Source organism: Echeneis naucrates, chromosome 15 (assembly GCF_900963305.1).
Source record: "Echeneis naucrates chromosome 15, fEcheNa1.1, whole genome shotgun sequence".
Lineage (NCBI taxonomy): Eukaryota > Metazoa > Chordata > Actinopteri > Carangiformes > Echeneidae > Echeneis > Echeneis naucrates.
This window is the reverse complement of record NC_042525.1, coordinates 15,064,984-15,087,653: the sequence shown is the minus strand read 5'-3', so window position 1 is coordinate 15,087,653 and position 22,670 is coordinate 15,064,984. Positions and strand designations below refer to the sequence as shown.

Sequence of the window (22,670 nt, the reverse complement as noted above, 5' to 3'; positions counted from 1 at the left end):
TTGCTAGTTTCTTTTAAGGTGAAGATTTAACACAGTGGATAGTAGATCAAGCTTTGGACATACAACACATTAAGATGAAACCAGTGAAACATATTTGACTTTAGCAGCAACCTCATGTAATTTTGTCTTCTGGATACAAATTTCAAATTAATCTTGACATTTATTTGGAAAATACAACAGCCTGGCAAGAACATCGGTGAGACAAATGTTGTCATTGGCCATAGTGAAGGCAGCAATTACCCCCCCAAAACTAATTAGAAAAAAAAAAAAAAACAGATGATCAAATTAGCATATAAATGTAATTGCTTAAGCATTTAGCGCTCTTTAGAAATGTCCAGACAGTGGGGATTAAGTCAATGCTATACAATGGGAAGATTATTAAATGAAAACCAACGACCTCAAGGGCGACTTCACCTCTGAATCAGAAGGTCTTAAACCACTCACCAGCACAAAGGGACACTGTGTGAGACAACTGTCTAGCTGTCAGTGCTTAACATCTCCCTGCTGCTGTGAACCTGTGCAACCTGCAGCAGCAGGCTCTGACTCGGTGGCAGGAAGCAGCAGCAGCCTATGAACTGGTTCTCACCGCACAAAAGGCAGCAGGGGAAAAGCAAATGGCAGAGCTATTCACAAGGCTGGAAACCATACAATAAACCTCACTGTCTTTCTGTCAGCAACTCGCTCTTTGCCATTTTCCTTTGCAAACCTCTGGTGGACGGGGCGGGGGCAGCTTTCTTTCCTCCCACTGACATTTCCTGCAAATCTACAGACTAAGTAGCTCACATTGTCCCACCTCTTTCAGTCTCTCCCTCCTCTTCCTCATCCTCTTCCTCCTCTTGTTGGCTGATTAAGTTTAGCTGTGGCACACTGTTCCAGTTGGCGATGCCAAGCTCTCTTCCTGCCACTTACACACAGATTCCCCCATTTCCCCTCCAGTTTTCAAATGAAATTTTTACTGGCATACAGTGAAGAGTCCCCCCCCTGCCTCCGCTTTCTGTCTCTCTGTTTTGGCTTCATCACAGAGAGGTTTACTGGCATGAGTCAATGACAATAACTCTCTCACCCCCCCCCCACGCTCATTTCTTTTTTGGCACCTACACATTACACTTGCAAGCGCTTTAATACAGTCCAACCTAAGTGTAAACCTCAATAAACCAAGTCAATTAAAATGTATTGCAATGATGGAAATAGCTTGTTCTCCATTCATTCTGTCCTTTAACTTTTTCCATTTATCCCCTTTTAGAATTGAAATCATTTATTCAAATTCAGAATTTTAAATCCATTCATTCATTTTAGGTCACTTGACATGAATGTAAATTTTATTCATTCATAGGATTTAGGGATAATAGCAATAATGTTAATGATTCTTCTAATTATGATTACATACAGTTTGGTCATCCTGTACTGTATGATCCCCAAAGGTTTTCTATATTTTTTTTCATATTTTGGTCATAAAGACGATGACACAGGTACTAAATTATATTCCTATCTTTTAAAACTTTTTGGTAAAACTTTGCGGACACTGCAGAAACTGCTGGTCTCTGTCTCTTCCCACTTTAATGTGAATGCATCACGGTTTCAAGGAAACTACTAAATAGACCTTAATAAAGAGAAGCCAAGAGAAAGGCTTACTATTTAATTCAAAGACATAACATGAGCTCCGTCTGTTAATGTGCTGCCAGTTCTCAGTTCCTCTTTGCTCTGTAGTGGGAATGAGAAGAGAGAGGGGTCGGATTGTTGCCACGGCAACATGTGGCCAGCGTGGCTCAGTTTCCAAGGCACTTCCATGGCTCTGCTGCCAGTTTCTCTTAAATGACTATGGCCTACGGATGCCCAGGGGCGGAACAAGAGGATATTTAGGAAGATAGATGTAGCAAGAGAAAGAGAGAGAGGGTGAGACAAGAAGAGAGCGAGAGAGAGAGCGAGAGAGAGAGAGAGCACTACCTTTTTCTTTCCATTTCCACTTCTCTTATCCATCCTCAACGCTAAAACACATATTTCTTTTTTCCCCCCACTCTCCTCTTTAAATTTCTTGTTCTGCTAGTACAAGTCTATGCAGTTTTCAGACTTAGGCTGTTTATATGAATAAATATTAAATTTTAATATTTATTTTATAGTTGGTTTTACAAAAAGCAACTTCAGTGTTGTATCAAATATATATTTTTTCAGCCTGCTGCTGGTGCAGTTGGCTCTGCAACAGCTGTACTGACAACTATCGCTGCATAATTTTAATACTGTGGAAACCCTTATCCATCCCAGACAAGTTCTGTCATTTGCTGAATATATATATATTTTTTTTATGTAATGTGAATACTAGATTTTCGCAATAGCCCATGACAGGCCATGGACTGGGACTGCCTTATTGTATCAGATAAGGGGTTTTGTTTGGTTCAACACAAAGTGAATTTCCTTGTGTGATATGCACGCACACAGTGTTATATGTGCTCATTATACAACACCTGTGTGCAGATCACTTGATTTGAGCTACCCGTTTTATAATCTCACATCTATTTGGACCATGACACACGCACAAAAGAGCCATGGCAGGAAATCAACTGAAACCCTGAATGTGATTCAGTATATTTTAGACCTTTGCAAGATTTTTTACTTCTCAGAACTCAGTGGAACTATAAAGAGACTGGTCAGAAAGCAGAAATTAATATCCTTGCCAGAATTTGTCAAAACAAACACAGTGGCTCAACTGTGCAAGCGTGTGAAATATATTGGGCAAGCTCAACCCAAATATGAGATTTGTGTTTTCTTCCACAAACTCATAGTCTTAATATCTACTGATTTTTTTTTTCCATTTACATACTAGATTTCAATATTTTCTGGTATGGAAGGGGTTTACTATCTATAATCGCTATTAACAGATATTACAAATCAAAATTTCTGAGTAGGATACAACCAAAATGTAGAACAGAGACAAAATGGGTATTACACTGTTTAAGCACATGTCCATCTACGACCAATGCTTTCACACAAGTGAATATATGATCTGCATCCTTACAAAGTTTTTGAATATGGATGAATGTATACAGCTGCTGCCATGACAACCTGAGGTCCCAAGCCCATAGTGAACAGGAAGAGGGAATAAACATCTTTATCTATCCTCCATCGCTTTATCTTCTTTCTTACCTCAGCCACATATGGTTGTACTGAGCCCACAGCTGCTGTTTTGTTTAATGATAGTCAATGCATTCACAAATTCAGACTCAGACAAACCATTTAAATCACAATGTGACATAAAGGTATCATAAGGTGAAATCAGTTGTAAAATGCCATTCACAAAGGCTGGAACAAATTTCACCCCCAGGGTTTTAATGCACATCTACATTTCCCGTGGCCGTCCATCACTACACCGCTTCCTGATGCTTCAGTGACACCAGTCTAATCTTAGTCTGAGGAAGAGATAGTTCGGAGGTCAGGGATGTGCTCAGGGTGTGACAGAAATGTTGTCTGAACGTATCCGGCTCTTTGATGTTGTCAGACAAGGTGAAATTCATCTCTTCCTCTGTGGATGCATAGCTGACCGGCAACCGACCGCAGACAACACACACACAACCATGTACAGACGTACTGTACAAACACCCACACGCATACCAAGCAGGTTTGGTTCTGTGTGTATGATCGGGAGAGAGGCAGACAGAGTAAGAGAGCAAAACACACACACACACATTTTATTATTGGGAAGACAGGAATGTAATCTGACACAAAAGGCATGCCAGACATTTGGCAACAGGGAGTCATAAATGCACACACACGTTATCTCATTTTCCGGACATAGAAAGAGAACTGAACTATACCCACTCTTTAAAAAGCATAGTTAACGCTCTTTAGCACACACGCTTCTTTAAAAATCCACGTGGATTATGTAGCAACACTGACAAGAGAGAAAGCAAAGGTACTGGGTAGATCTGATAGGAATCAGGGCAACTGTGTAAAACATATTCTAGTTTTTAAGAAAAGACACCAGTGAAAAGTAGATGGCGGACAAGGCAAAAGAAAGACGATAGCCACAGTGATGTCAGACAAAAGAAGATGGGGAGATTGTCGCTCAGGTGAGCATGCTAAAACAGTTCCCGAAGGAGTCAGCTGACTCGCTGTGGGGTCAGGCACAGGTCAACCAATGCAGGCCGGCGTTCAGACTTTACAGAGAGCAGTCATTCTGGAAGTCAACTTTTATTTTGCCAATACGAAAAGTTTCCCTCCTCAAGCATCTGGCTGAGGAAAATAGCCAAGTAAATGGCAAAACACCACTCGAATCCTTTTTGTTGATAAACAGCAGGAGTAAAACATAATTGAGAATTTGTAATAAAGTCATTCCCCTGGCCCTGCCTGACTGAATCAATACGCTGGAATTTGATTAACATTCTGCCAAAGCTGGCATGTAAAATTCCAAATGCTTTATCTGTATCGCTGATCAGAAGGAGTAAGGAGGGAGTGGGTGAGATGAGACGTTTAGTAATTTGCTGGAATAATCGTCTCTGCAGTGTTGACTGGCCAATCCAATGGGAGCCCAAGTGCTGAGTGGGAAAGAAGTAGCTTGTGGTTTACAGCAGGTCTGTCTGTCAAGTGGGGAACTCCCTTTAAAAAACAAACATCACACCGCCATTCATCGTACACCCAGGCCACAACCATTTTCAAATTCACAGGTCAGATTGGCAACCATGCTCCCTCTACGGCAAGATAATAAGGTGCATTATCAGTCAGAGGCATCGGGAAAGATTTTCTTGTTTTAGATGGATATGAAAAATGTTCCTGCCTTATCTCATGTCTTCGGGACACCTGACACAAGGCGGAGAGGACGTCCTGGGGAAGCTGGTTCTGAATATGGTCTTTAAGGCCATGCAGACAATAATTGCAGTAAAGTAATGTTGTAATCAAGCCATTGTCTTAACAGTGGGAAATTAGGCCTTGCTTGGTTACATTAAACCAAATGTAGGGCTTAAACAAAAGGCAACTTGCTAGTTAGGAATGGCTAATCTATCAGCCTTGAATGCTCAGTGTGCGGATAATAACAGGGTGAATTTAATGTTCGGTTGACCTTTACAGACCTGAAACACAGAAAAGGAATGAAGTGGCTGTGGTCACGCATATTTAAGCACACCTTTCTCCTAATTCTGTCCTTCGTCCAGCTGAATGAGGTGAGCCTTGGGTAACGAATGGACCTACAGTGTCATTATTGTCTGACTGATGACGGTTAGAGACCATTACAGGGGAACGTGTCACTTTTCCTCCCCACTCTTTCTTTCGCCTGCACTTCATCTTTCCCTTCATATTGTTCTGCTCTTTCCCATCTTGCCTAAACTTGGGACTGTAACAGAAAAACAACCTTTTAAAAAAGACGCACACACACACACACAGACATACAGTCTCATACAAAGGTTACTTTAGCAGTAGCCTGAAGCCTGCGTAGAAAATTAACGTGTTTAACAAAGCAACACAATCAAGGTCATTATCATAGTAACCAAACACAATGAAGGAACCAATCTCTGAAAGTCAGGAGGGGGAAAAAAAAAAAACAACATACATTTTGTGGTACAGTAAATGGCAAAAAAAAATATTGTTTTGTTAGTTTCACTCAGTACAGACAGGCAAATTAAATATTTCCCATTCTGATCAGCATCATCTGTCCTATGGCTTCCACCTGCTGCAAAGACGGCCAGAACTTGCCTTCATTCGGACATATCGATAGAGGAAAGTTGACCCCACCCAGCTTCTACTGTTCCCTAATAACAAAATTGCACATTGCACTGCTCAGGGCAACGTACCGTCTGTACAGTCAATGTGCCACAGATGGTGCTGCTCCTGTATTAGCAACACAAACGTTGGAGTGTTTCTGCATTAGGATGTGGACGCAGCATTAGACGTGATAGAAACCGGGAATGGAACCTCGGGGAGGACAATTCAACATAGATAACATATTAAAACTGCAATATTGCCTTTCCAATGACTGCAGCATTAACCTGCCGCAGCCTGGTCCAAAAGGCAGTGCCAGATGATGAGGCATTGCAGTTACCAGTAAAAATGGTGGTCCTACACGCAGCACAGATTGCACCTTTATTCTTCAGCATTAACACCTTCCAAGAGTGTGACTCCTTTGAAAAGCGTCAGTGATAATCACTTAATGGATGGATGGACACCGACTGATTGTTGCCATTTGACTCATTAGTGCGTGCGTGTGTCTGTCACTCTGTGTCTGTCACTCTGTGTTGAATTTGTATGCACAACACACTTCGTGTGTGTGTGTGGAGACATCACACATATACATACACAGGTGAACTGAGTGTGTGTGTGTCCTTTTTACTCATACATCACCGTCTCTAAAGAGTGCCTGCTCAGCACATGAATAGTCAATAAAAATACAAGTGAATTCCAGCTCGGGGCTCCATCTTTGGTCCCTTCTCGAAATGTCAGTCCTGGCTGCAGCTGCCGGGGCTAACAGATTAGCTCATGTATTGATCGGGAATAGTCTTTCTCGTTTTATTGATTGGACTGGCTCGGCTGACTGATGCAGACAGACCATTATCATAAATGGAAAAAAAAAAAAAAAAAGACGAAGAAAATCTGAATTATTGAATTAAGCGAGTTCTTTTCCATAAGCTATTTTACAAGTGTCTGCTGTGTCATAAAATCTGACATAAGAGGGCCAAAGAAATGATTTTCTTGTGCCTTCATTATCTGCCAACACTCTACTCTGAAATTCTTGCAGAGAACCAACGAAGAAACCGAATGAAAAGCTGCTAGTGGGGAGCTTGAATATCTTCACTGCCTGACTCAAGGGCACTTTAAGTGATGACACACAAACTGGACATTACACCCAGGTCAGTGCATATTGCTTCTTCATGTGCACTCACAACTGAGATTTAACTTCTAGAAAGAAAAAAAAAAAAAAAAAAAAAGACAGACACATTTTATAATTTTGTCTCATTCATTAGGACTGACTTATGCTTATGTGGCTGTATCATTACAAAGGACACAGATTTGACCCCTTGATACCAAAATAGCATGTGAAAATCAGTCCTTCACGGAATATGTCAAATTGGATCTGGATATTTTTTTAGAGGAAATGTCAAATTTTACAATCTGGCTATAGCATCTAAAAGGCAGTTCTGTGGCCATTTTATGAATTAAATGTTCTTTTTTTCAGGGTTTCTCAGTTCTTACTGTCCTAGTGTTACTGGCTTTGTGGGACATTTTCACACCACAACAGGGAGGAAACTTGTCAGCACGCCTACACACACTATTCATGTCTCACCCTTCGAATAACTAACCTCATCATTATGTGACAGTGACAGGTGCATGTTGTGACAAAGCATTCACTTTGCCCCCTGATGCCACTGGACACCTATCAATCATGACACAACGTCAACCGCAGAAAGGGTCACACTCCTCTCACTCACACACACACACACACACACACACACACACACATTACCAGGGCCCCACTGTCTAACACTATTGCTCTCTTGTGAAGTTAAGAGTGACACACTCTACTCAGCATGTTTCAAATAAGTCTTATCTACAAGTTTTGAAATGTTTCTCAGCTGAATGACAGAGGAAGTGTTTCATTCATCTGGAGCAAACAGTTGTATGAAGTGCAAATAAAATGTTTAGGTGGCCAGGCATTACACTCCATGTAAGAATGATGGAAGTCTTTCTAGTCGACAAAAAAGTCTGACTTGTCACAGAGGTCAGATCTTCAATTGTGACATAAAATGCTAAAATAATGAAAGCCGTGTTGATGAATGGAGCGCCAATTGAGAACTGATCGAGTCTCTGATTATGTGTTTGAAGTATGCACAATGTAATTATGCAATGTGTGTGTGTGTTTCTGTGTGTTGACAGAAGCGGGGAGAGAGAGAGAGAGAGAGAGAGCGAGAGATTCAGTGTCTCACTTTGCCTAGAAGGTAAACAACTCGTGACTTGCCAACTTCTTTTCTTCAAGGAAGCGACACGCGCACACACACGTAGGTATAGACTTATACTGACGTTCTTGTTTATTGTGTATTTTGTGTATCCTTTTAACACTCATGTTAGGAGATGACATGACTTGGATCAGGTCCCACTAACAAGTATAGACCTGTTTAAATAAGATAATCACTTCCTGCCACGCTCATGTTGTTTTTAAAACATTCTGCTCTGACAAGCTACAAAAAAGAAAAAAAAAAAAACAAAACAAAAAACATTTTTTTCTCCTTTTGTCTAGCAATTAAACAAACCAATCTGAGCATCACAGTCACAGCAGCCTGGTTCCTCTGCTCAACTTTAGCTAAACCTACTTTAAAAATAATGTAGGTCTTACCAGCATGAGCTCTTCGTAACCATATGTGTATGTATGCGAGTGTGTGCGCGTGTGTGTGTGTGTGTGCTCGTGCAACCAACTGAGAAATTGTTTCCTCTTGGTCTCTTTCATTAGTGACTCCATAATTATCACCCCATCTGCTCCTGAAGTTCAACTCCTCTCTCTCGCGCGTTCTCTCCCTTTTCACTTAGCTGAGTAAAAAGACTCCTAAACACAGCCGGGAGGATTTCTAAAAGAGTTGCCTTGTTAAATCAAATGTACTAAATATCCAAAAACATGCTTTTCAGCCTTTGGGTAACTTACTGCATTATTATATCAGCACTTAGCAAATAAAGCTGAAGAGGTTCAATTCATTATTGTTTATCTGAAAATGACCCGTCTTCACCTCTGCTGCTCTATTTCTATTCATCCCCTCGTGCTAATCTCGAGCAAAGCTAATCTAATCAGCCAGAGTTGGTGCAGCATTAATGTAGATGAAGGTGAATGTGAAACTTTTTATTCCATTAAGAACAACAACTTCCATTTATTCCATGACCTTACAGTTATCCTCAACTGTTGCTTTGTAGCATCTTTCAGCTCATTAATTTTTGCTTAAAAGGAAACGGCTTTATTGTGGTGAGTTATTCCCAATATTGTCAGCCATATTTTCTTCATTCTAATCACAACCTTATCCCTTAATTTAATCCATAGATGAACGAAACCATGATACACGGTCAAATATGCAACCCAAAGATGATACAGTCTAACTTACTTTAAAGGCATACATATGGTAATATATGCAGTACAATGAAAGACGTGCATTTCAATGGCTTATTTTTCACATTATTTTCATCCACATTTGTCAAAATCTATCAGGTAGAAGGAAGCCGAGGAACACTCTGAGCTACACAGAGTCACATGCACAGACCTACAGCCATTGCTTTAGTATCATGTGTAGGTTGAGAAGAACAGGTGGATTCCCAGTGGGAAGAAAGCTCAGCATCTCCGTCCCCAGACCTGTCAGACACTGAGGGGGTTTAAAAATTCGCAATGCAGGGATGCTGCTAATTGGCTGGAAAATTTCATTTGGCGCAAAGTGTCGTGCCTGCTGCGCCTAGGACGCACACGTGTGAATGGTGCATATGCGTGGTCTGTAGGTGCATGCATGCAAGAGTGAAGGCAGCCTTTAAGAACAAGCGGAGCTGATGATGCATGTTTGATTACAGATTCCTTCTTAATTCAAAGTTCAAACAGAGTTTAGCATTTAGCTTATGCTTCTTTGGACTTAGACACACACACACACACATACACACACATATAAACTATAATGGCATTGTTTTCCTGGCAGCAAGGCACAGATGACATCAAACATCTCAGAATAGAACTGCTGAGATTTTAGAAGTGCAACCTGAGGAGATTTTGGAGCCGAGTACTGGGCCTATGTGGCTTGATGCTGTACTTCAGTGCAACAGTAATCCTTCTGTGGGACTATACAGTGTTCAGGCCTGTAATTATATTACATACAGACTTCAGTATCAGTCCCGTCACTGTGTGTCACTTGTGTTGCTCCTATCCAAATGTAATCCATCTCACAGTAATTCTACAAACATGCATACACATTATTTATTCATAATATCTAAAATTAGTCAGTTGCCTTTAAGCCGTTGTTTTTCATTTCCCTTCATCCAAAATCATTTCCAAATAGGATGCCTGTACACATCCATTCACTCGCTCGTGCAGCGAAGCATCATTTTACCTTTAACATAGCTGCCAGTCAAGATCAGTTAATAGTGTAGATAAACTGCAGGACTGAGCAGCAGTGGTCAGCTCAGGTTAGCTGGAGGCAAAGGAGGAGAATGTCTGGCAACAATCGATGCTGTATTACAGTATGTGACCCCGGCTGGTCAGGCTTTAATAGTGAAGGATCAATGGCCTCCAGCCTGAACCTACTGAATCGCACAAGACCTGTGGGATGTACACACTTACATATGTGTGTGTGTGTGTGTGTATATACATATATATATATATATACATACACACACACACACACACACACACACACACACACACAAGTATACACACATGTTTCTAAGGGCCTATTGGATTTCTCCAGACTGTTGTAGTGACTGTCTTTCAGAGCCAAGATGGTTGCCTGCCTTTTCTCCAGGACCATGCCTATTGCAAGCTGTTACACACACACACACACGCTCGCACACACGCGCAAAAACACAAAAAATAAAACATTTATATAGAGAACATCGCTACAGATTGCAGAGCGTGTAAGCCTTGTATGGGAATGAATATACAAATACAAACAGTTTTCTTGTGATGCAAGCACAGTCAATTGTCATTTCAAAAGCCTGGAACATTCATAATGATCTAAATCAAGAACATAGTTGTTTGTGTGTCATGTAATATATGAGCAATAAAGAGAGACAATGTGAGGAAAGTTAGTTGTTAACTGGTGATAAAAAAGGGCAAAGGTGAGTTTTTAAATAGCACGATGTAGTTTTGATTGTTAACAGACTCTTTAGACTCTCAAACAAACGATTACGTGCAGATGCTCTGAGATAAAAAGTGAAATTTGACTGTTGAGGCTGTCTTGTACTTGCCATGTTTGAACGTTTAGTTCGGAATAATCTAGGGGCGTTGCACAAACAGCAATGTCTACCATTTTTCCACAGTGACCCCAGCTGGGAGTGACCTTTCATAAACAGCAGCCAGTATTTACACCACTGCAAGATGAATGGTCTCTGCTTTCTTTGACATTTACAGAGCTGGGTTTTAGGCTGCCTCAGGCGAGGAAGACGCACAGACAGATGGACAAAGAAAGAAAGTGAGTTTAACACTGATTATTTTCTTTCAAACAATAATTTACTGCTTTAATATCGCTTCTCCTGGCCGCACACAGCCTCATTTAAATCTGTTAACATGGAAACATATCAAGTACTTATTAGACAAGCCAACCTTTGTTTTTGCTTGAAAGTAATAGTGTTAAGTTCATTAAACCACATTAGTATTATCTTCACAATGAGGTGGAAAAATAAAACTGGATGTTGAAAATCTTGTTGGTTGTCCTAACAGTGCCTGACATTACACAATGCTGTCATTGGATTATACAATAGGTTTTACACATTTTACATGCTCATGTAATAATTTAAAGTCCTTTATCCTCTGTGCTTAGTTTGACGGATTCTCTTTGGGACAGTAAGGTTCATCTGAACTGACTTTGTGGTAAGTCAAATGTATTTAATGCCTTATGGTTGCTCAAAGGTACTGCAATGTAAAGTAGATGCTGCTAAAGGCATCAGTTTGGTCATAGTTCAAATTAAACCACTTTGGCACTGTGACAGTGTGTATCAGGACTTTAAGTCTGTCCAGATGCTCACTAATATAGATATCAACTGGAAACAAACACTGGAATGTAAGTTTTTTGCCGCAGCGATTCAGCAGTAAAGTATCTCATGATCTTCTATATTGATTAAGTCAGGGAAGTGTAAAAGGGAGGTTCACAACCTTGTTGAAAAATTTTCACGAACCAGATCTCTCTCTCTCCCTCACACACACACACACACAGTGTAGACGTCTCAAATCAAATACCGAATTAGCAGGACAAGATCTAATTAAATGGAAGCACTGTGGCCTGACATGTCTCTGCTGTGGGATTTGATTGATGCTGGATTATGAATGATGTAATTATTTTGTCAATATGCAGAAATGCGATCTGCTCTGAATATTCCAGGAGACGCAGATTTCCTGTCGAGCATTTTAACACACCTAGCTCCCCTCTCCTTGATCGCAGTGCATGCACACCTACACAAAGCCCTTCCATGTCTTCACAGCGCTGCATGAAGACGCAGAGCGTATGCACAGACGAACAGAAGAGACACAGCAGAATCTGTGATAGAGACAGGACATACAGAGACGTAGAAAGACAGAGAACAGACTAACTGAAAAAAAGGCAGCATGTTACAGTGGTCAGTTCTATGAAATCACTTGCTGCTGTACTTATTCTCTCGATGGCCGTCTGATAGATACATATATACATTAGTTCATAGTTCAAAACCATTCATTCCCAATGAAGCTCAGCTTTAAAAATGTGTCGAAAACATAGTTGAAAGAAAAAGATTCAGTAATTTCAGAAGGAATCAATGGCTCATTAGCTTGGGACTATTTTTCAGGTGCAGACTGGTGCTTTGGGGCACTGTATGTGATGAAGAATCAACTCAACATAAAAGTACGGTGGTTATATTCAGACGTCTGAGAGGTAACAGCTGTGTCGCTTGCTTACACAGATATATGGATGGCTCAAACATCAAAAACAGTTGAGCTTTCATCATATTTTTTTGCCAATAAAAGGCTAAATGCATTCATCACGGCAGTCAGATTTATTTCCTTATCACAATAGTTTCCAAAAGCTCAAGAAAAAGAGGATTTCTTTTAATTAAAAAATCATTACAGAATTCAAATGAGTGAAGAGAAGAAGTAAAAGATAACAGGATTAAACAGAAATGAGAAACTCTGTCGCTGCTCCAAAAAAATGTTCCACTCATTCTAAGATGGACAGTGCACTGGGGGCTGTTTTGTTTTTCAGAGAAACACCCACGCTACCCATTTCTTATGAGATTCAGTTGCATTTTCTTTAGGAGCAGGGCATTGCTGATTAATTGCTAAAGCGTCGAAAGGAGTCTTAAGGAGTGAGGTTTTGGAGGACAGATGGTCAAGGCAAAAGCAAAATCTTTGATCTAATCTGACAGAGAAAATGAGACTGCGCGAAAGGGACAGAAAACAGAGGGGACGATCATTTGGTAGGAGGACAGGCACAGACTGAGAGGATAAGATCCTTTTGTTTACCATCGACCATGCATAAAAAGTCAGTAGTTTCTCCTTTATGATTGGGTCTGCACCTTGGTTTGGATTATGTCCCACAAAGAAAAGGAATTTGATATTGTACTGGATACATTTTACATTTTTATTATATTTATATTTTATTAATTAACCACCCTACTTTTTCTCCCATTGCCAACTGGACTGCAGCACAGCGGTCACTGGTAATCCCATATGATGTGGCAGATGTTTTGTGTAGACCCTGCTGGGTATAATCGGCCCCTTTTCTTTTTTAATTTGTAGACCACACAGATTGAAGTTGCAAGAACACAATGATAAAGTTAAAATACAATACCTCTGGCTGATGATTTGGCTCTTAAATGTAGGGCTCATTGGCATCTGTGTTTGTGTGTGTGTGTGTGTGTGTGTGTGTGTGTGTGTGTGTGTGTGTGTGTGTGTTGTGCTTTCACAATGCTATTCAGCCACGAAATCTGCTCATTGTCATTGTGATTATGCTAACAGGAAAATGCCTGAAAGCAAATTTAAATATTTGTATGCATGTACGAGTTTGTGTACGTGCCAGGACTCAACAGTTATCTCTAGATGTTTTTATTTTGTGTGTGTGTGTGTGTTTTTGCAGTGTTTCATTTTCCCAAAGGAAAATTTTAACCCCAATCTGTCGTAGCCAATCCAGCGCAGGTTTTTTCTCAGGGAGCAGCTTCTGAAGTAGCATCAATAAAGCTTTCCTTTGAGTACAGCCTCAACAGGCTTACTGTAACGCACAACTTGTTTGATGTCTTCCTCCATTTCTGAAACAAGGCTGTGTGTTTATGTAATGTTGAAGAACCGTAGCCTTGGGCAGAATTTCTGTCTATACATTTTCATGCCTCAGCATGTTTAATGTGAGAGCTATGTGCTTTGTTTAGGTGGATTTATGAGATAAATGTAATTGATAATGTAGTTAATGATTCTGACACCAATACTATTGTCAGGAAAATCCCAAGATGATTTGTGACACTACCAAACTGTTGGTGCTCTGCGACTAAAGCTGGCTCTGAATTTCAAGAAAAAAAACAAACAAACAAAAAAACAAAAACAAAACTGTCTTCACATGTACATGTTTTATATGGTCAGCAAAATAAACCATCAGCTCAGTGAGCTACAAATTAAATCAATCTGCTTCAATATTTCTGCAGATAAAACAACCCCAAATTCCCAGTGAATGAAAAATCAACGTTGTTTCTTGCTTGTCAGCATGCAGAGTTTATCAACTTGCTTCTTTAAGGATTTTGCAAACCAGAGGAAATAATCTGTCAAGGGGGCTGAACATTTGAAGCAACAACACACACAGTCTTCTGCAACTTTGACTTGTGGAAACGGACCCTCAACATACTTAAAAAAAAAAAGAAAAAAAGACACTGATGAACTGGACAGAAAAAAAGTGGAAAAGTTGTGTTCATATAAGCATGTGTGTATTTGTGTTTGTATAAATCCTTTTACATTTTCCACCTATAAATGGCTGTGTGAGTATGTGTCTGTATCCTTTTACACTTTCTGTTCACAGAAGTGTTTAAAAATAGTGTGTGTGTGTGTGTGTGTGCGTGCGCGCGCGCGCAGGAACACAGTAGGCTCCAGTGCTACACTGACAGTCAACATCTGTCATGTTAAAACTCACTTAGCCTAAACATGGAAACTTTTCACTCTGTGTGTGTGTGTGTGTTGGGGGGGGGGGGGGGGGGGGGGTATGTATATGTGCCTGTGAGTATTTCATATGGAAACATTTAACATGTTACCAGCACTGCACACACACACAGACAAGACAGAGACAAAGAAGAAGAAAGCAAGTTATTTTCACATGTGGTTTATTTTTATGTGATTTAGGGAGGGATGCCACATGTCTCTCTTTGCCTGTGTCTTCTCCATCCTCTCTCCCTTTACTGCCCCACCTGTATCGCTTCTTGCCCCTCGCTCTCTTTTAGTCTTCTTTAATTAGTTTTCCTTTTAACAGGAGCAACAATGGAAAAGAGATCATCTGCCCATCTAACCCATCCACCCATATTCACTATTGGTAACGTGATAAAAAAAGTGCACATATAACAAAAAAATAAATAAATAAAAATGGAAAAGACACACTCGATAGATATTGTGGGGTGATTTTTTCATGTTGAAGGCCACTTTATCCAAACACACAGAGTAAGAGATACAAATACAAACTTTCATGACAACACGTATCTTTGAGTTAAAAATATTTTCATTCCGTTATTCCACCACAGATGATCTTAATTTGAAAGATAAAACTGTATGCTAAGAGTGAGAGGCAAATCTGCCCCAGTGAAGTGACGCAGCATCTTGAGCATGCAGCATGTGTCACAAAGCATGGAGTGTGTGCGTGCGTTTCTGTTTAGCTGCCTCTGCTCATCGGCGTGAATTTGCATGTGTGTTTACATGTGTGGTGATATAAAGTTAATGCTCCCTGATGGAATGTTGCACAAGTTCCACATCGAAGTGGAGCAGAGTGGAGGAACAGACAGAGACAAGCTTCTAAAGAGAGCAACAACCCACCGAGGGGACATACTGCGTGTTCATGGGTGAACTAGTCATTCCTGTAATGGTGTGAGTGCATTTCTTATTATTACATGTAGAAATTGTATAAGACCTTATCTGCTGTGAGTACTGTCCCATTTAAACTAATAAAAAGGCCAAACTAAGAGAAGGCACTGGAGGAACCAAGAATTTGGGGAATTGAGGTTCACATGGACTTTGTTGCTGCTAACAAGCTAAACTGTCCATCTTCTCTGACATTATTCAGTATCTGTGGAACTAAACATGGAGCGTCTCCAAAGGCTCTGAAGCGAGTAAAAGTTGTCACATCACAAGAGTGTTGGCCTCCACTTCCACTGACAGTGTGTCTGTGGGAGTGGAGCCCATCAGGACGGGTCTATTTAATGGCAACAACTTGCTCCATTTACTGTGACTTTGTGTTTAGGTATGTGCACATACATTCAACACTGTATGTGTGTCAGTGTGTGTCTGTCGGGCTTGTGTGGCAGGTTGTTCTGCAGTGAGAGCCTGAAGTCATGGAAAATATGCAGTAAGTTTACACTGCTTCTCTAAACAATGAGAAACTGACATAAAGTGAGTGAAGCATTCAGATTGGGTGCGTGTGGGACAGAGAGGAAGAAAGGACTAATAGGCTGCGTGTGTGTGTGTGTGTGTGTGTGTGTGTGTGTGTGTGTGTGTGTGTGTGGATTGCTGAGGGAAAGAGAAAAAGCAATGAGTCAGAAGAGAAGGAGAAAGGAGAGTGATGAAGAGGAAAACATCTTTTTATCGGCTCTGTCTGCCTTTCCTTGGCTGGAAAATTATATTTCCCTTAGTGTGTGTGTGTGTGTGTGTGTGGCAGTGGGGGGGGGTTAGTCAGCAAAATTACAAACCACAAGCTGTGTTTTAAAGTTTCCACATATGCAAAAGGCCATGCAAAACTAAATAAAGCAAACATCTTGATGGTTCAACACTGCAGAGATTTTTGTCAACACTTCCATGCAAGTGAGAGTGTTAGTTTGACTACACGTCTGTTAACAGCACTCGTCACACAAATCTGACAACATTACAACATTAGGAGCATAAAAAGCCTAACTGTTAAACTAACACATACTGTAGGTCCTACTAGTTGAACAAGGCTGATTTGATCCTGAATAAAAGGGATGATGATGAGTAAAGTAGCAGTCAGAGGCGGAGCAGAGCTGTCACACACCCACACTGACACACATGCTGCGATGGATAACGTTTGGGTTAGGTTTACAGAACTGTAATGAACAGTTGGCTCTGGCCACAGTTGTGATGAAAAGACACCAACACTGAAAACAGGACATTCGGGCTGGTCTCCCATTATAAATGTGCCTTTGGTATTCAATTTATCTCTTTGACCTCCCCATTTTGCTGATTTTGTGGCCTCAATAGAAAAAGAAAAAGAAAGCATTCATGACATCCAAGAGTCATAATTCTTTTGGGTATGAGAAGTCACTTTAACGTAAGCATTTGTTATTTTGGGGGCTTTGTGGCAGAAAACAAATGCTGTTTTTCAATGGAAGGACAGTCTCATACATACAGTACATTTCCACAGGCATGTTTGAGACACTCACACCAAACTGCGCAGCCCTTTGACAAGCACTTTGGTCTCTCAAGAAAATGACTTTAAGGCTGAAATTGGAAGAAGAGAGACTAAATTCTTCCTCTGGCTTCTCCTGGTCTCATATCCTGAGGACCCATCTGGGGCTGCCCAGCTCTTCAGCTTGTCTGCAAGAACAGCCCTCACTGATAACAGCTGCCAATCGTCCTGCCAGGCCATTGGCCAATTAGGACAGAGTTTCCATGGTTACCGGCACGCACTCACGCACTCACTCTCTCGCTTCTCACCTCCGACAGCGTCCGCCTACTCGTAGCATTGAGAAGGAAATGGAGGGATGGCTGGGATGAAATGAAAAACCTGCATGTGGCAACAGAATGAGGCTTTGAGTCGCTGCTTTGAAAGTTATTAGGAAGAAAGTAGGAATACAGTAGGCTCGACTCTAGTGCCTCCGCTATGTGGATAGTTAATGTCCAAATCAGTAACTCTACTCGCTGTTATTTATGTGTAATGTTCAACAACAACTGGATTGTGTGGCTGTGTATTACACTCTTAAATAGTTTTTCTTGGACATCTTACAAGCAAGAGGGTTACATAGTGTCACTGCTGACTCAAGCTTGGGCAAGTTCAACTTCTGAGGAACTCCCTGATACATTATGTGTGTTCAACAAAGAAAAACATTGCCCCCAGAAACAGGAGATTTATTTCTCACATCCTCAGTCCGATGCGAGATTAATGTAACCCGAAGTCAGAACGGCACTACTGCCAGTGATTTGATGCGGTTTTGATACAAAAAGGCAAAATCACACAAACACACACACACACACGCACGCACACATAGGCCATGTACATAAGCCTGCAGTGGCAGTGTGTTGACTGGATGTGCAAGAGTTCAAACGCAGGAAAGCACACATTCTCATCCCACATAAAACCGTTGCCTTGAAGAAATAATCAATAAAATGCTTCTTAAATTCCGCATCAGCTCAAAAAAGGAGTGAAAGAGACGGAGGGGGAAAGACACCATTCCTCGCTCATCCATCCTTTAATCTTCGGGTGATGGAGTTAAAGATAAATGGAGAGAGTGAGCTATGCAGGGAAGGAGGGAGAGAGAAACCTACAGGAGGTGTTAAAAGGAGAAGAAAAAGTGAGAGCAGGGGAGCAGGATCATTATTTATTTGAAGCTTTGAGAAGGAGGTAGGATGAGGGGAGGGAGGGGAGGACTAGTGGAGGGGCTATATTGAGAGATAGCTGGATCAAACTGTAACTTGTGGCACTGGGGAAGAGAAGGATTAAAAAAAATCCTTTAAACCCAAGACCAGAGAAAAGAGATATCGGTGAGGATGAGCAAAATAAGGAAAAAGAAAGACAAAAGATTCTAACAAGACAGCAAGATCCGAATATTTGAGGACCCGAAGGAATGTGGGAGGAAAGGGAGCGAGGTGGCAGTTAGAGGAGGGAAGCAAGAAGTAAAAAAAAAAAAGAAAAAGAAAAATGGAATGAGTAAAACAATAAGCATTAAAATAAAGAAAGACACAAATCAACATCATAAGAAGGAATATAAATGGAGATTTCCTGGGATTCAGGAAATTAAAAAGGAAAAAAGTTAAGTGGGGACAGGGGGATGGATAAAAGCTGACATATTCAAAATGCAAAGGAAGGAAAGAGTGCAGGAGGGCGGGGGAGCAAAGCGTGGTGAGATCAATGGTGATTATCTACGAAGGGACCAAAGAAGGAATCCTGAGTGGAGACGTTCATCAGCGGGAGATACCATCTTAAACGCTGCTGCGGCCCATTTTGGAGATAAACATCAGCACAGTGGAGACACGCAATGGACTGTGACATTAGAAACCACACACTTGAACCATCAGCTTACACAACTGTCATATTCTTCAATTCACAAAATTGCAGTCATTTGGAAACATGATTTGTTTTGTAAAGAGATTTCTATGGAGGGAACTGCTTTGAAGAACCGAGTTAAAAAAAAACACACACACACACACACACACACACAAGTGGAAGTCAACTTTCACAAACCAAAACTCATGACACAGCAAACTGAAAAGTTCAAGGAGTAGTTCGGTAATTCATATTTAACACAGTTACCCGTGAACCGATACTAGATTCATTTGGATCCCTCCAATGAAATCCAATAAGAGTCATTTCCATACTGCCAAATTATTTCCTTCGTTTCATTTGCTGTTCAACTTGAACAGCAACATTTGTAGCTGCTACACTGTCTGTAGCAGGGCTCTTGGACTAAATGTAGCAACAAGACTTTCATGCAGTCATCTTTGTTGCACTTTCATACACTGGCATCTTGGGAAATTGGGGCATTTCGGTTCTGTTTTCTTTTCCCTTTTTTCCTAAAACTGTAATCTATCATTCACCTCAGCACCTCAGGTTTGCTCTCCTAAAACGGCTGTAGAACACGAGACATCAGAATGATGAAAACGTATTCCTATCATTATTACAATTAACATTTTCACTTCCGAAATGGCACTAAACCCCAAACAGCTGGCTTCACGTTTTGCCCTCCGTCTTCATTAAAAGTGTAAATGAAACCAAGCTCCAGCAAATATAAAGGAAAGCATGATATTGAGCAAATCTTCAGTCATTTATTGTGAGATGAGTTGGTGTGATGAGCATAAATCACACTAAATGCACTGTGCAGTAAAAAAAAAAAAATAAAGAAATAAATAGCTAAATAGCTTAACTTCAAATGTGAAACACCTCGGGGAGCTTTCATGAGGGCAAGTGATGGAAATAAAGCTGGTTTGCAGACACCGCAGCTGATCAAAGCCACTTGAATCACTCAAATTAACAGAACTCCAGCTGTTTTGCACACTAATTTCCCCCTGGCGTGTTATTACTGTCAGAAGGGTCTGATCTTAGTCTTCCTGCCACTTTCTAAATCTGACCGTATCCGAGATCGCAGGCAGACAGCACATGCGATATTCAGCATGAAAGGAGCTGGGATTAAAATCTATATTCTGCCACGCACACACCTTTTCTTATTTACTCACCTACTTATCACAGTTTCCACTCAGTAGATTAACTCTCGACATGAACAAATTACAGTTTTTCTCTTGGAATGTGAGCAGAATCAGCTCACGTGAAAAAACGGCTAAAGATTTTAACACACCTATACAATTTACAAGCAGATATTGTCCTACTACAGGAAACCAATCAACCCAAAGCAGGAAATCATACATCACACTCATCGCAGTTTCCGCACACATACACAGCTAGTTATAACACCAAACAAAGAAGCGTTGCCATTTTAATGAACAAAAACATTAGGCTTACTTGTAAGAGCACCATTGTAGACCCAGAAGGTCGGTTTATAATAGCTACCATATCCACACACAACACTGAGGTATGTATTGCCAATATATATGGTCCAAATGTCGATGACCCCTCCTTCTCCCACAGCTTCTTCACTTTCAGCCCACTCAGACACAGCACTTATAGTAGGAGGGGACTGGTATTCAACCCACAGGTGGACAGAATCAGTAGGGCAGGTAGTCAACGCAACTGCCAATCATCCAAGATAACAAAGCAGTATGAGTGATTTTGGTCTTTGCGATGCTTGGTGCTCACGTCACCCTGCACTGAAGGAATACACCTACTACTCGCCAGTCCACCACTCTTATTCCTGTTTAGAGCACTTTTTAATTAGTAACTCAATTGTGAAGGATGTCTTTGACACCAAGATCCACCCCATTGCCATCAGCGACCACGCACCAGTCAATCACAAAAACAAAACAAAACAAAACAACTAAAACACCACCTTGTAAACAATGGAGATTTAATACATCATTACTTAAGGACCCCGATTTTATAAAATTCTTTAAGGATTTATTCTGCGAAATAAATGATCAGCCTGATGTCTCATTGCCTGCGTGCAACGGCAGGCAACAAAGGCAGCCATGTGAGGCAAATTAATATCTGGTTCTTTAGCTCTCTAAACTGAATTTAACAAAAAAATGTAAGCCTTGGGAGACAGCTCATGCTGCCTCCCAAGGGCAACAGCAGCGCCATCAACTTTGAACCTAGCAATAAATCCAGCTGATTTTTACCTAACAAAGAGCAACAAAATTCTCCATAAAGGGCGCCACTGGGAAAATAACCTGTGAACCAGAAGAAATGAATCACATTTTTAGGAAATTCTGAAAAAAACAACAACAACAACAAAAAAAAACAAAACAAAACATGCAATTAAACCTTCCAAATCTAGCATTGAAAGTTTTCTGAGCACAGTTGACATGGCAAAATGAAACCATCCTATTCAAATAAGTTCTTATACAATTTCTACATGTAATAATAAGAATCCAAAATTAAATCATAACTCATCCTGACTGAACCGGGTTTATTAAAGGCAGACATTCTACCAACAACCTGATAGGCTATTGTAACAGTCACAGCAAAGATGCCATAATAGTCTCTCTAGACGCAGAAAAAGCATTCGACAGGGTAGATTGGAATTTTCTCCTCACCACATTACAAAAGTTTGGGTTTGGAGATAACTTTGTGAGCTGGATCATATTATATAGCTCTCCCAGGGCTTGTGTCAGAACAAATGATGAAAATTCTCCAAGCTTTTCTCTCCAGAGGGGAACCAGACATTATTGTCCACTCCCCCCCCCCTTTTTTGCAATATTTATAGAGCCACTTGCAGCTGCAGTTCGGCAGAACAAAAATATGAAGGGAATTAACACAGCACCATAACCAGAACCATAAGATAAGTCTTTATGCTGATGATGTATTACTTTTCCTACGAAATGCACAAACGTCTCTCCCTGGAACGACAGCACTCATTTATAAATTCTTAACCATCTCTACTCTATTAATTGGAGCAAACTGACTGTCCTTACCGTAAACTCAGATATCAAGAGTACGTTGGCCACCCCACTTTGGCCAGGAAACAGATATCTAGGTATCAGCTTCCCTGCCAAACTTTCCAAGCTGACATGGCTAAACCACACCACCCAATAGGGGATGACCTCAGCCGATGGAAGACACTACCCCTCGCTTATGGGAAGAGTAGCAACAGTGAAAAGGATGCTCTTACCAAAAATTAAGTTTTCTCAACCCAAACTATCCTGACTTGGTTCAAATCAGTGGAATCTAACATCTCCAAATTTCTCTGGAAAGCTAAACCACCATGGTGGTGTGGAATTACCAAACTTTTATATTTTCTACTTCGATTACAATATATACTAAATATACAACATTTTACAGTATGGGTTAATAAAGGCATAAAACATTTAAAGCATATCCTCCAAGACCACAAATTCATACAATTTAATGAAATCACAGCAAAATATGGTATTAACAAAAACAAATTTCTGGAATATCTTCTGAATCTGAATCTATAATTCAGGCACGGTTTGACCTTAGCCAAGTGGACAGAATGACAGATTTTTACAGCTT

At 40.6% G+C, this 22,670-nt stretch overlaps 1 protein-coding gene and 1 long non-coding RNA gene across 3 annotated transcripts in view; one reads left to right on the top strand and one right to left on the bottom strand.

The window, feature by feature from the left end:
* Positions 1-22,670, bottom strand: part of slc8a1b (solute carrier family 8 member 1b) — a 108,350-nt gene that overhangs the window by 37,561 nt on the left and 48,119 nt on the right. The gene's annotated exons all lie outside the window — the stretch shown is intronic.
* Positions 11,061-12,583, top strand: LOC115055885 (uncharacterized). The gene is made up of 3 exons (XR_003841722.1): positions 11,061-11,123; positions 11,472-11,521; positions 12,469-12,583. It is a non-coding gene; the product is annotated as an uncharacterized LOC115055885 (long non-coding RNA).